Source organism: Teleopsis dalmanni, chromosome 2 (genome assembly GCF_002237135.1).
Source record: "Teleopsis dalmanni isolate 2A chromosome 2, ASM223713v2, whole genome shotgun sequence".
Classification (NCBI taxonomy): domain Eukaryota; kingdom Metazoa; phylum Arthropoda; class Insecta; order Diptera; family Diopsidae; genus Teleopsis; species Teleopsis dalmanni.
The window spans coordinates 216,414,213-216,429,906 of NC_051847.1; positions in this window are offsets into that span (position 1 = coordinate 216,414,213).

A 15,694-nucleotide genomic window follows, 5' to 3' on the forward strand; every position below is an offset into this window, starting at 1 on the left:
AGAAAGGCTCTTATCCTTTTTTCTATGTCAACTTTAAAGAATATGTTTTTTTTTATATAAATAAAAACTGTTGATTTCTTAATAACCAGCATGGCAAGGACGGGGTTTAAAAAGTTTGACCACAAACTGCTATTTAATATGTTTAATAAATAAAATAAAGAAAAAAGTAAAAATTAAAAAAAGTAAAATGCAGTAAAACAAAAAATAAAACAGAACATAAAAAATATGTTATATTTAGAAAATATGAAATAAAAGAATTGTAAAAATTGTAGCATACTTTCGACTGCTGCTGCCATGGGTAGTTGACAGTTTTTGTGTCAGCTAACAAAAGTATTAGTCCACAAAGTTGGGGGTTAGTTTTGGTAACTGTCATATAAAAGGAATTATATATTTAAATCCGTTTTTTCACTATTTTTATAAAAAATAACTTTTCATATGAAAATTTCCTAATAGAATTTACACTCACTTACATGCAAGCAATACTCAGTGCGCCTAAAAATCGACTTCAATAAATTTCAATAACACATAGTCAATACTTGAAGTTGAAGGTATATTTTGATTATTTTAATAAAATATTAACAATAATTGCGTTATAGTCGCTTTTATATCCTGATACGAGTATATAGCACATAATGTGTCTATTGCATTCTCAAAGCTGCGGAGGAACTAAAAATATAAGCAAGAAAAGTGTACATCAGTTGTCAACCTCTGACATTGAAGGCTTAAACAAAAACAAAAACACGCCATTCAGGGCTCAACTGCTTAATGCGGTCTGCCCGTCTTATAAAAAATACATATTGTGTATATTTTTGTTTCTTGCGTTAACATTACACATCCAATTAAGGGAACTCAGAAAGTTAGATTAAGTTAGCTGCCAAGAAGTTCGTCTTTGTTTGCTTAAATAACCAATTATGTTTATTTTTCTACCTGATTTTTACGCATTTTTTTCTCATTTATTTAAGCAGGATTTTTTGTTTTCCGCTCTACTCGAGAAGGTTAAAGCTGTTGCCCTGAAAGGGATTTGCTTTTGTATTAACCCAAAACAAAAAAAAAAATAAATGAGAAAATTTATTAAAAAAATAATTTATATTACAAGAGCAGCTAACATGGAGTTTTATTAGGAAAGGAAATTTTTTAAGATGAATAATTATTAAAAAATCTTTATTAAACCCTAGACAGGAGTCATGAATAAATCCCATAGAAATCTTTAAGTCAGAAAAGAAATTAAATTTTTTCTTACAAGTATGTACTCGAAATATGTATTAAGATTGAGTTATTGACTTTATACTATATAAATTTTTATTTAATACACAAGAATATTAATAATCCGAAGCTTATATTATTTATTCATTACAAATTTGAACATCAATTAAGGCGCCGGAATGTCCAATATTCTTGTATTCAAAACACATCTTGATTAAACTGCATTAATGACGTATGAAATGTGTGTATATATCTATAACTATATGAATATATCTTTTTTAATAGTTTTTTTAGTAGTATGATAACTCAGGTAAGTAAATGGCTGATGACCCGGTCAAAAAGACTCTGTTCGGATAACAAACTCTGTTAGCTCAATAGGATTCCATTTATTAGGTCAATGATTTTGTTTGCATTGTCGACAGAAGAAGATGATCCGAAATGGAAGCTAGCATAGCTAAGAAATGCTTTGTAAAAGATAATGCCAACAAACAGATTCTGTGTTATTGTGGTATCTAAGAAGATAGATTAATGAACTGGCTGATAACTTGGACAATGAAGGCTTTGTTCGAGTACCTACATAAATCTAAAACAAACATTCTCCGTTAGCTGTGCAATATTTTTTATTTGGGTCTATAATTTTGGGGGCTCAGCCTATAAAATAAGTGGTTCGAAAAAGAAACATATACGTTAATGAAGGTTTTTTTTTTAAAAGAACTTCCAACAATCTGCTGAAATTTCTCATGCAATTAAGAAGTATGAGCTCAAAGTACTGTTTGGAGTCATTAAAAAGTCTAACATAGTTTGTCACCAAATGGTCAGTATAGATATTATCACAGATCCAACATATTAATTGTGTTTAGAGAATGTGAAAAATATAGAACACCACTACAGATAGATGCATCAAGGAAACTAAAACATCCAAACTAGCCTCAGTTAACTTATTGAGTACTTCGGTTTTGTCCTGTTTCTGATTTCTTTGAACGAAAAATTGGGTATTATATTTTGGATGTTAAAATCTATAACCGTCTTTAGAATGATGTGTTTTCATAACAATATGCTTATTTCAACGCTGTGAACCTTGAATACTTAATAAAAGGAAAGTACATTTTTCGAAATTTCGAGCATTCTGCTGTTCGAATAACCCAGTTTAAGTATTTTGTTTAATCGTTTGATTCAAGTGCTTGGTTCAAACGTTTGGTTCAAGCGTTTGGTTCAAGTATTTGATAGACTGGCCAAATCAGAGCACCATATTATGTTCGAGCATTTCCTACTATAAGTATTTGTTTAAAAGAAAACTACAATAAAATGAAAAACTGAGCAGATGAGCTGGTGGAATATCATTACGCAGCTCAAACATTTTCGAACATTTAAACTGTTAAATCCAAATTATCGAATTTGAGTATACTTGGGTATTCGAACATTTTGTAGTACTAATATGTGGTTAACTTCATATCCATGTCAACAAAGAAACTATTAGGTTTCTCACTACGATAGGCTTACTCCGATGACTTAATCGAAAGCCAAATGATTTAATTGTCAATTATAGTAGGGGATTATTATAAAATTCTTGGTAAATAGATATGATGGCATCAAAGACAAACTATTCGTTAGTTTTCTTCTAATTAGTTGAAGTATTAACTAACTACTCGTTACTTTTCAATATATTTCTTCATGTGCTAACATTTTTCTAATTAGAATTCAAGATACATCAATGACGTTAATAATTTCTAAAACTATTAATAATATCTTTTTATATTTGATGCAAATTTTTTCCGTCACGTATTTTTTGTGTAATGAAATTTGTGGGCAAACTGGCCAGTTGTGGTGTCAAAAGAGCAACATTTTAGGAAAAAAATTCATAAAATTGAATTTTTTTTAACCTTTCGTTGCAAATTTGCACAGTTTAACAATGGCTTGGCTTTTTTGCATATTTCATATGTTGACGGAGAAGGAGTGAACACGTTTACATTCGGTTTCGCGTTGTGGTCTCAATAACGTTTTGGCATATGACAATGCCATGAAAATATTATTACGTGGAAGGGAAAACGAACAACATGTGCTGAATGAAATCGAAGGGAAAAACTCAGAAAGTTTTTGTTCAGATACTCGTATAATTTGCAAGTTTTTTCATTTAGTTTCGATGGACATGAAAAGACAAACACGTATGAAATGAATTTTGTATTATCGCATCAAACGAAACGAAAACAGAAAAAAGTGCGATAAAAAAACATAAAATATTGGCCAAAATAAGGTCGGAGTATGGCCAACAGTTCTGTTTGTTTTGGGCTTGACTCCCCGCACCAGAAACAATCAAAATCAACAATTTTTGGTTGGTTAGACCAACTGCTGTTAGCACTGATGGGTTGTTGATGCAGGGTATGCATGAAGAGCATGAGTGGCTTGGTTGAGCACTTTGGATGCATATATCAAGTGTTAATGATGATGGACCAGGCCGCATGCTGCATATGCTTTTAGGCTCATCGACAATGGCTTCGCCACATACATTCGCGATCACTCACACATGCTCAATGCGTATGGAAAACTCATTTAATGTGTTTTTCTTTGTTAACAATTTTTCATTTTGGCTTCTGTTACTGTTACTGCTGCTGTTAATGTTTTTTTTTGCTTTTGTTTATTTTACAAACAAAAACCGAAGCCCAAGCCGAAACATAAACACGAACACAAACACAAACACGAATACGAACAACATTAATACAAACATTACGTACAACAGATTTGATGCAGATACTTTGCAGTAATGCTTTTTGCTCATTGTGTTGTATTGTTCTTATACCCTGTTTACTTATTAAAATAAAAATAAGAAGAAAAAAAACAGCAATGAAAACACAAACGGGAACACCAGCACAAACACAAACACAAAAACAAACATAAACAACATGGAGTGATATAATATTAACAAAAGTAAAAACCGCAACATTTCATGCAATCAAGTAGAAACGTGCAAATCTTTTTAAAAACCCATTGACACTGCCCGAGGACATTTATAAACGTGAGGCTCAACCGACGCATATGCCATACGCCATATGTGTCGGTTACTACACAACACATTACACACTGCACACACAAAAGCTACAAAAGACACAATGTTACATTACAGAACACAACGGATTTTGTTTAATAAAAAGTTTTTATTTGTTTTGGTTGTTGTTGTCGTTGTTGTTGTTGTGTTGTGGGTACTTGTTTGTCTTTACTTTATCTCATGTAAGTATCCCCAGTATCATCACCCAGCATCCTGTATCCATTTCGGCATAGAAGAGCCTAAGTGAAAAGTTGGAATGCCTATCCTTGTGGATCTTCAACACATTCAAATTAAGTCTTTCTTTGTGTTTTTCTCTTATCGTCTGGTTAAAGTGTTTCTGATGCCCGTAATGGTCTCAAAATTATCTTGAGTGTTACAGTGTCTATTCCCATTAGCATTTAACCAATGGAAGTATAATACAACGATAATTGTAGAAATAAAGTACTAAGTAAAGGGTATAAGGGGTATATTTTTCATTTTCACTTATGAAAAATAAAAAAATAAATAAATATACAATTAAATATAAAAATTCTATTACCGCAATTCTATTCAAGATGTGCCAAATGCTTGAGGGATCATTATACATTGAAATGTACTTTGTGGAGTGGAGCATTTGGTTGATATGGTATATTGGCTGCAGTAGCAGGTCAACAGATATATTCCCACTGACCACAATAAGCGGTAAAAGCTGAGCATTTGAGAAACTCCTAAGGTTGTTCAATACAATTTATATTATTATTAATGCCCAAACCTCCAATCATCTTTATACGATTGGAAATTTGTCATTGCCAATTCCATACCGGATACGTAAGCGGACAAACGAAGACATTCTTGGTCATCGTTTAATCTCTCTAATTCAAGAGAAACATCATCCTGGACAGGCACTAGAAAAGTTTCAAATAAGTGGAAAAAGTCATTATGGCAAGAAGAGATGGTTAAAAAAAGGGAGAACATGCAAATATATAAGGATATTGTCATAAAATATATAAAAATGAAAAATAAAAATAAAGAATATATAAAATATATAAAGAAAAAATATATAAAAATATATAGGGAAAATATATATATAAAAAAATATATAAAGAAAAATATATAAAAAATATATAGGAAAATATAGAAAAAATATAGGAAAAATATATAAAAAAATATAAAAAAATGTAAAAAATAAATATAAATATAAATAATAAAGATAAAAAAGAGGAACATACAAATATATGAGGATATTGTCATTAAAATAAAAATAATAAATAATAAAAAATATATAAAATAAAAATATATAAAAATATATAAAAAATATATAAAAGAATGTAAAAAATAAATATAAATAATAAAGATAAAAATAATAACAAAAATGTTTTTTGAAAAGGTATAAATAGTAAAGTTAAAAAGTATAAATAATAAAGATTAAAAATTTTTTATAAAAAAAAGGTTTTTAAAGGATACAAATAATAAAGACAATAATAATAATAAAAATAAAAATAATAAAGATATGATGAAATTAAATATAAAGTGAATATATATAAATATAATAAAATTTACATGTCTGATTTGCAGTGCTGTAGATGGATGCAGGAACACCTAGTGGGCATAAATAGGAAATTAGAAAATGAATAAGCGAAAATAATAAAATGTGATGTATGATGCGTACCTGGCTGGCTTGTTTGTGAAATTGGAGTATGAGTATCCATTGTTTTATGGCGCTTTTATATATGAGATGAATTGTTGTATATAGGTGATGAATGTGTAATTTTCGGATTTTTTATATGTGTTGAATATATTCTTTTCTATATGATGAATATATTTTTTTGGTTGTTAAGAAATAAAAAATACTTCGCACCTTAGGAATGCACTTCTTTAATAACAATGACTGAAGTAATAAGCAGCACATAAGGAAATGATCTTAGATGAGATGGACATAGTGATTAATTGCTATAAGAAATACAAAAGAGCATGCGTACAGGAAAAGGATGGATACAAAGTAGTAAAACAGGAAAAGGAAAAGTGGTAAAGATTTTGGGAATTGCAATTCATGAGAAATATCCCAGACAAAAACCATGTATAACTTGGGTTTTGTTCTGTGTGAAGTATTTTGAGTTATGAATTTGTAATTTATGGTATTTAGTAAGAATGATGACTAGGTTTTCAAGGGTGTTCTTTTTCAAAGTTTATATATTTGGATAAAAAATTTTTTTCATAACAGTAAGTTGAGTAATCCAGTTTTTGTTAAAAGATTTATGCAATGTGCAAAAATAATAAGTGGAATAAGGCGCAAGATGCGTGGCGCATATATTTTTTGAAATAGGTAAAAGGCAGGGCATATAACTTTGGAAAAAAGGTAGAAAGTGTAAGGTATGAAGGTGGGGAAATGGGAATAAGAAAGATGAGTTGGCAGGTGTGATTTAATATAATGTGGAGAAACAGGTTTTTGCATTGGGTAAATATACAATGAAAAACATATGGGGAGTATGCTAAGTTTTATAAGCTTAGTAGTAATTATATTATTAAAATTGATGGATAGTGGAGATATAGGTTAAAAAGTGAAAGAAAAGTGAATGTGATTTAAATTGTTTTATAATAATGAGATGTAAGTCTCACGTGGGAGTGAAGACAAATAGGTTTTTTGAAATAATGAAAGTGTAAGGTAAGGTATTTTTGGATTTATGACTTTGGTCAGGTTTAAGTGTATACTGATTGTGGTATGGATAAACTGTATAATTAGGAGTTAGCTGTGGTTTTTCCAGTAATTTTCAGTATTGTTTCAAGTAAGTGTTTCCAATTGTTTTGGAGGTAAGTGAATGATATAACTACAAATTTGTCCAATTATTTAATGTTTGCGATTTAAGTAAATTATGTAATCCAGATATAAGGTGGTTCCATATATATATGTAAACTATAGGGTTAATTATTTATAATATATATATTTTTTACTGTTTATAAAGTGGGGTGAATTTATAGTTTTTGGTAAAGTTTGATTTCCATGCTTCTGTGTAGGTGGTATGAGATAATATATTGATAATGGTTTTTAAATAAATAAAAAAATGTTTTATTTTGTTAGATTTATATATATATAATTGCTAATATTTATTTTCTTATTCCGTATATAATGGTTTTTATTGGTGACAGTATTAACATAGGAGGTTAGTGGTACATAGGTAAATATGTTATATATGATGGGTATATGTATAGGTTATAGATATGGAATCTGGACACTACACAATGAATATGGACAATACATAATGAATACAGACTATATATTTTTTGCAATCCACTCTGATGAGCCTGGCTAGTTACCAGGCGAAACGCGTTAGTGGAAACTATTAGAGAACTGTTTTCTGGTGGTTTTTTGACCAACACAAGGAATTGCTTTAAGCTTTTTCACTTTTTTACTGACAAATTTGACGTCTACAAGTTTATATAGTGTGTACCAGTAGTTGTTATTTTTATTACATAATTTATATTTCGGCATAATTATAACATTTTTATTTAGTTTTTTAGTTAAGTTTGCAATTTGCAGTTTTTTAGCTTTTTAGTTTTTAGTTAGTGTATATATATGTATTATTTATTTAGCATGTAAAGTTTTTTTGTGCATATATTTATTTTGTGTTGGGGCAAATTATCCATCATAAATTTGTGTAGGGTTAAGTATTTATATCTATGTTTCAGTGACCATCATCACTGTATCCGTTTGTTGCTATTTAGCGACATTCTGGAGGCTTGGTTGGATAACCTACTTGTTGTATATTGTAATATATCAAAAGAATATGACCTCCGAAATGTATTTTGTGGAGTGGAGCATTTGGTTGATTTATTGGCTGCAGTAGCAGGTCAGCAGGTATATTTCCGCTGACCACAATAAGCGGTAAAAGCGGAGCATTTGAGAAACTCTAAAGGTTGTTTAATTTATTGGTTGAGATTAAACGAATTCGTTGTTTTTTGAATCCTTTTTAAACAAAAATTTTCTTTTTTAAAAATTAACTTTAATACAGTTTATATTGGTCATTATTATTAGTTCTTGCCATTCTTTGTGTAGGTTCAGAATTCAATCGGTGTAGAACTTTTGTGGCTTATAGGCAGCTCTTCGGTTGGTCCATTTTTTCACAGATAAGAGAGTTTTTCATAGACTGAAATGAATGATAGTTAGATGATGTAGTATTGACGTGAAAGCCCTTTTCATTGTAAAATGAGAAGATTTCGTTGTATTTCGGGAGCATGTGACTGATGGTATTCAGTTAATCAAATTTTTTTGCGTTAATTTCTGTGGTACCCAAACATCGAGCATCTCTTGTAGACTGTCATGTGGTTTATCTTTAGTGTATCTGTTATGTTCTGACTTCGTAGTCTTCCTGATGAAACTAAGAATATTGTGCAAAAAGAAATAGAAGAGAGACAGAGAGGAAGAGAATAGGAGAGAGAGAGAATATGAGAGAAAGTGAGGGAGAGAGAGACGGCGAAAGGGAAAGATGGAGAGATAGAAAAAAAGAGGGGGAGAGGGAGAAACATGAGGTGAGGGAGAGATAGATAGTGAGAGAGCGAGAGCAAGAACTATCATGCAGGAACAGCTAGAAGCGGCTTAGCAATAATTAGCACGCCGAAACTCCTTTCAAATTTAAAATTCTTTATACTTATAGGTATTGTCTAAAGTGTTGGGATAGTGCAAATGTTTTGTTGATATAAAAAAGAAATTATTTGTATAATTATATTTATATATATTGTGTATTGATATAATCAATATTTACATTTTTCTTTTTATGTTCTTTAAGAATTGTGTAAAACTGAATTAATAATTGTAAAGTTAGGTTTGGTTATATCGGCGATAATAAGTATTTTCTAAGGTCTTAGACCTAAGTATTCACTTAACTTATTCACTTATTGTGTTAGTGTAGAATATCTCTAAAATTTTAAATCCACGTTGAATTAAATAAGTACTAGTTTGTTTTTTGCTTCTTGTATACAGTTTATATAAATATTTTCTATATATATATCACTGATATTTCGAAGTTTATTTGATTTCTTCCTTAAGGCGCAGTAATATTAAAACTCTAGCCTTTACCAATATGAATAATACTCTTAAATAAGTAAATTCATAACAATGACAGTATAATTTTTTGATATGCGACAGTACAACACAATGGACCAAGAGGCTTCAATAGATCTTTAGGATCACCTAACCTATATCATGGGTCACTCTCTTATAGGTTTATATATATATTAAAAATGAATTTTATAGTATGAGAAATATAAACTATATAAGCGATTTTTTTAAATTTCACTAATACCACATTTTCTTGTCAGCTTTTATGTTTACTGTCAATCAAAGTTTGGTTCATTACTTCTCTTCATAATAGAAAATCCAAACGATTATCATAAAATGCTTTAACAGTTCAAATAGAAATATTTAAATCTCATTCATATGAACTTCAAAATTACTATTACAAAAAATTTGCATAAGATTCTTTCACTTTCGCGTCTAATTGTGTTGCGTTTAAATACCGAAAACCCGGCATGACTAGTATTCATCCCATGGAGTATCTGTACTCATTGATGTGCTAAAGATATGCAGTGTAAGGATACATGCGACTTCATTTATTGAAGTGAACGCTTAAGTAAACACAATCAAAAGCAGCAAACGAAACTGTGCTAATATTGACATTTCTGCATAACAGCTCCTCATATGGCCCATGACATACTCGTCTGCATCTATGACAAGTATGTATTCTCCAATCGTATAAGACGTTTAGCACCTCGCGACATTTCTAGCACTGCCTCCTCCTTACAGTTTAAGCGAAAGAACTGTAATTTTTTGCTTTTTTTGTCAATGGAAACTTTTATCTCGCGCTGCTATCAACAAACACAAGTTATATATAGAAAAACGAATAAAAATAGATAAAAGATAGAAGTAACTAAAAATAAAACAGAAAAGATGAATGAAAATTTAAATGAAATTGAAAATGTGAAAGACACATCGCCCCGTGCGTAGTTGCGATCTACGACGGATGCTGTAACATAGCACTCATATCCTGTGCGCCACCAACGAACGCTTTTTAGTGCTCCTTTAGTGTAAAATTGTTTTGTGGTGCGTTGGAGTAGCTAATGGCAGGGCATGATACCGACACACATAATTTCACTGCTCGAATTGTTGCCTGCTGCGAGGTTGCTCCACTTGACTAGGTAATGTTTCATTAGTTGCAACTTGGCGGCTCAATGAGGAACAGTTTCCACTGCTAACTGCACATTGCGTTGTTTATGTGTCTTTCACACTGTAAACATGGCTTCCGCCTGCGTCTGCAACTTTTCAACTTCACAACTGCCGTTTGCGTTTGTGCTACATTGCAGCACAATTTCCAATGATGTAGCGAACAATAAACTGCACGGGAACATTTTGTGAGTGCCATGAAGCGACGTCACTATCTCCGTATGTATTTGCTACTAATGATCCTGATGGTTTTTTAATGACTTAAATTGCTGTAGCAAAAAAACTGCAGCAGGCATAGCAGATAATAGGCAGTGCCAGTGAAAAATAATGAAATGTTTAGAAAAATATTTTTGTTGCTATTTTACTTGCAAAGGATAAATTTGCAATGATTTCGCCGTTGCTTATTCGAGCTGGGAAATTAATGAAAAACAACCGGCAATGGTTGCCATTGCATGTTGTTGCTTCTATGCAGGAACCGTAGCCATGGTTTGTTGTCAATGACATTGCAAAAATTGTTTTGTTTGATTAGTTGGCAGCTCGAATGCAGGTTGGCTGCATATCCTTTTTCGCCAATTGACATTTCGAAATGCAGGATTTTCCAAAGAAAAATGCATTTTCATTTTAGTTTGCTGCTTGTGCTTTTTCCTCATTTCTGCGGGTGTTGTTTTTGCTCCTGGTATAACTACACAGGACTTTGAAATTAATATTTCTTTTTTCTTTTTTTTAGCATGAAATGTCAACCAAAATGTATGCGACATTTGAATTGAAAACGTTTTAGATGAAGGAAATGGCATCGCTTGGCATTTGATCGACGTTTTAATTATGTAAGCCAAATCCATGGGCAATAAAAAATCCACGAGAACTCAAGTTTTAAGTAATATTCATATATCATAGGTTTGCAACATTTTACAACATAGCTCGTTATTAATATTTGATTTGAATTTCATGCCTTAAATAATGCCTCTACAAACAGAATAGTATTGTAATTTAACAATTAAAAGTAAAAATATGATTAATTAATTTAATTAATCTACAGCTGGTTTATTGATTCATTCTAATATAAACACAGCAAGTGATTTTGTTGATAGAACTTTCACAGTAAGCCGAAACTTTCACTGACCCAAAGCCGTGGGTCAGTTTGTTAAGGAGCGCAGACTCTGAGCTACACATTTGATAGGGAGAGTTCGATTTCTGGGACTTGCAGTCTCAAAAAATTATTTACGAATAATAAAAAACAAGAATTATTTCTAAGACCACTGATGATGGGTATGCAAAGGATACTCGAAACAGCTGTATGGTTAGCCAAAAATTCAATTAATCAAAATAATATAATATTAATTTTTGTTCTTGTAGTTTACTGTTCGAAAAAAATTAAACATATGTTTAAGATAAATACACTTGCATTATCCTTAATACTTGGTAATAGTGTAATTTGTAGGTATACAAAATATTGACGGCTATTCATATTCCAAGGGTTTTCAAAATTTTACAGCGTGGGTGCTTGGAAATTTTTGATTAGAATTTGACTAAAACTAAAAATAATTATTTATTTAAGATAAATAAATATTTGTGGTTTCCTTGATTCTGGGTAATAATGCTAGTCATGGGCATATAAGTTTTTCAGTAATTTTCGTATTCCATGAATTTCCAAAATGTAAGGATATACCTGTTTGTAGTTGATAAAAGCTTCGCTACATAATTATTTCTTTAAGATAAATAAATATTTCGTTATCCTTAATCCTGTACACATTTATCACATAAATTTGCATTGCAAAATATATTAAAAAATATTTAATGAAAAATATTTTAAAAATGTTAAAACCACAGCATTTTTGCGGTTAGACACCTCATCGCGAATTTCACAGTTCACTGTGTGAATAGATTTCTGTGAAGTGTAAAAATAAATCGAATACTTCACACTCATACATATGTATACATACACGCACACATACTAAACAATTCATTCAGTAACGAAACCGCAAATATGTAACACTCAGAATACTGTGGAAATCCTGTACGCCAACACGGTCGGTTGTAGCAATGAAAACACCCTAAGATACACAACGGATATAACAAATATTTTTTTTAAGGTAGGTGAAAAGTATCGATAACCATAATGTGGAACTTCAACCCACTAAGACCACCTTTTAAAAATCAGTGAAGCGATTTCTAAAACTGACCCGGAGAGCAGTGTAGGAACTTCATTCCAGTAATTAAGACGAAGATTTGAAATAAAAAGACTTAGTACTTAGAAGTCTAGGATTATCTGAACTAGAGAGCATAGAAGTAGTATAGGGGGAAGGATACAAGGAGTACCAAATCGGTTTGTTAAACTGATATCTGCAGTTCAATCTCTATGAAAATAATAATTCTGGTAATCGTAACTTCGAACTTCGATTTGGAATGGAAAATGAGTAGAAAACTGTACGCGGAATTTTGGTCATTCGATGTATCAGTAGTAGAGGGTTAGCTAGGATAGCATCAAGGAGGAGACTATACAGAAAAATTTTTTTGGCATTGAATTACAGTGCATTATCTATAGGTAATACTGTCAAAGGCGATTAGTCAGTGATTATTAACCAAATTATGAAGTAATGAAGAGGAGACAGTAATGAGCTATATTCTATATGAACTTTGTTTGCATAAGCTATATATCGTTCCAGAAATTTAGTCAAAAGCAAACAAACCATTCAAGCATTTAAAGTCTAAAGGAAGACATTGGACCTTAAGGAAACCAGGTAGCTTCTAATCTCGAACTGTTGTCTAAAATTTTGTGGAGTAACAATTTAGTGCAATAATAGGATAGCACATCTTGAGGTTACATGTGCATAAGATAAACTTGATTGTTGAAAATAATTAAAAAAAAAGGTGATATGACTGAAACAGGAGGCCGTCACAGTTTTCAAATTAATAAAATATGGAACATTTGTCTCCTAACTGTACAGAAACCCCTCTGGCTATTTAGAGATCTTAGTTACCTTACAATAGCTGGGAAGATGTATTGTAGGTTATGATGTGTGAAACTTTGGAGAGTATGATAGTTATTTTGATTGAAGGAAATGTGCAAGGGGTGAAAGGAGAGGTGAGTACTCAAACAATCATTGAAAGAGATTAAAGATCTCGTACGGTGTGAAACTGGAATTTTACTCAGCGCAATCTGTATTTGACAGAAGTGTGATTTGATTTGATACACGTATTTATGAAAAATATAAATGTTTACTATCACTACTACAAAAGTGTTAGATTACTCTAAAAACGTTCGATTGTGCAACAAAATTTGACAGATCGAGTGTAAATCTGGATTGAGTCCAGATTTACTAATCGTAAACGCCATTAGTCTAACAAATGGATTATATAAAAGCTACAGTGCTATGAAGAAAGTTCAGGTATCCTCAATCGAAAGCGTATTAGATGTTTTGTCTCGCCTAATATATTTTGAACTATTTTATATCAGAAGGAATGGATGAGTTCTGATTAAGTTTTTTATGTGAATTGTGAAAGAGTTTGAGATTTAGTTACTCGTGATGAGGTATCTTGATTTCCACTGTAAAATAATCTTTTTTATTTATTATTTATATACATAAAAGTAAGTTATTCAAAATGGCTTTTAAATGAATTTTTCTTTATAAAAAGAAAAGGTTCTTACTTTTCATCTAACCGCAAAACTATAAATTCTTCGATTTTGATTTATAAACTATTCCTGAAACTGTGTGTAACATTTAAGTTTTTTAATTAAAAACTTTAAATAAAAAGGTTTAAAATATGCAAAAAATATTGGAAGTCCTACCAGAAGTTCAAAAAGTGTGGAAACAATTCAAAATTTTGTGCTACTCATAATCGCATTCATAATTTTGTGCTTTTATAAAATTTGACTTCCAACTAAATTTATTTCATAAATAAAAACTGCGATAATTTATAATTAAAAATTCCACTCTATTTTACTCCAGACGACCATCACGCGGCAATCTCATTCCATTTTAGTCGGTCGCAACTTTTGCTTAGATAATGTCTTAAGTGCCTTGTTGCTACTTAAGAGTCTACTTAAATACATTAAATCTCTTAAAGGCTCACTCCTGCGGGGTTTGCGGTACGCAAGGCTTACCTTTCCCTTTGAAGCTGTTGAGAAATAACTTTTTAACTATTTATTAACTAAAGTTTATGACAAATTGAGAAGAATTTTATCAGTTGAAACTTTTACTGGCCGCATGAAAGGAAGAAATTCCAGTGCGAAAGACACATCATAAATTCATGAGTCCAAACTGGAAAACCATAAGGATAAAAATAAATAAAATTATATTAAATTTGTAGAAATTTGTAGACAGGATGAGTAATCCAAGGTTTGTTCAATGAATAGAGATTCACGTGCATCCTTTGGATACAAATTAAAATCAGTATTATATTTATATTCCAACAAATTGCAAAAATATTCTTCATAAACTGAGTTACACACATATTTGAACATATTTACTTCTTTTCCCTAATGAGCGCATATTGAATTGTCTCAAGGAGCACTCACGTCACATTCGCTTCCTTGCGAAGCGTTTAGAACAAACATTATTTCTGGCACTGGGATACTGTAATTGGATATGTCGAATGTTGCTTCCTTATGGCGCTTTTTATTGATACTCTTAGCCTCGTTAATCAATTGTAATAATGGTAAATATTGGCATAACAGACGAAGTGAGTTGGCTTTGGGTGTGAGTTCTGACGACAAAATGTGCAATTATCCTGTGAAAGGAAGAAAAGTACGCAATTTGTTTATTGGCAATGAACTTTTTGCTTTGCTCTCACTAAGCAGAAACCAATTTCACAGTTGCTCAGTTTCTGTATCTTTTGGAATTTTACGGATTTTTGAATTTTAAATTGCACTTGTTGTGAGCCCACTTTCCGTAGGCCTGAGAGACTTTACGAGTCTTCATAAAAATGTTCATTTTGATTTCATTTTAATTTTCCTGTTTTAGTATTTCGGCATTTCTGCACCCACCACAGGCAGTGGCACTCGAAGGCAAATGAATATTCATTGATATTATTTTATGTTTTGATGAGTTTTCGGGTATAATTAATCGCATTAGGTTAAAGGATACTAAAGCTCGTTTCACTCTGTTTTCCATAGCAATTAAGATTATTTGAATTACGTGCATCAAAATTGATTGTTTGGGTAATAGCTTTTTATACATTTTCATTGGCTAAATTGTTATTTTTGGTTAATTTGGGCAGGAGTTATTTCTTACCGGGTATTGAAGGTAATTTCTAACTTG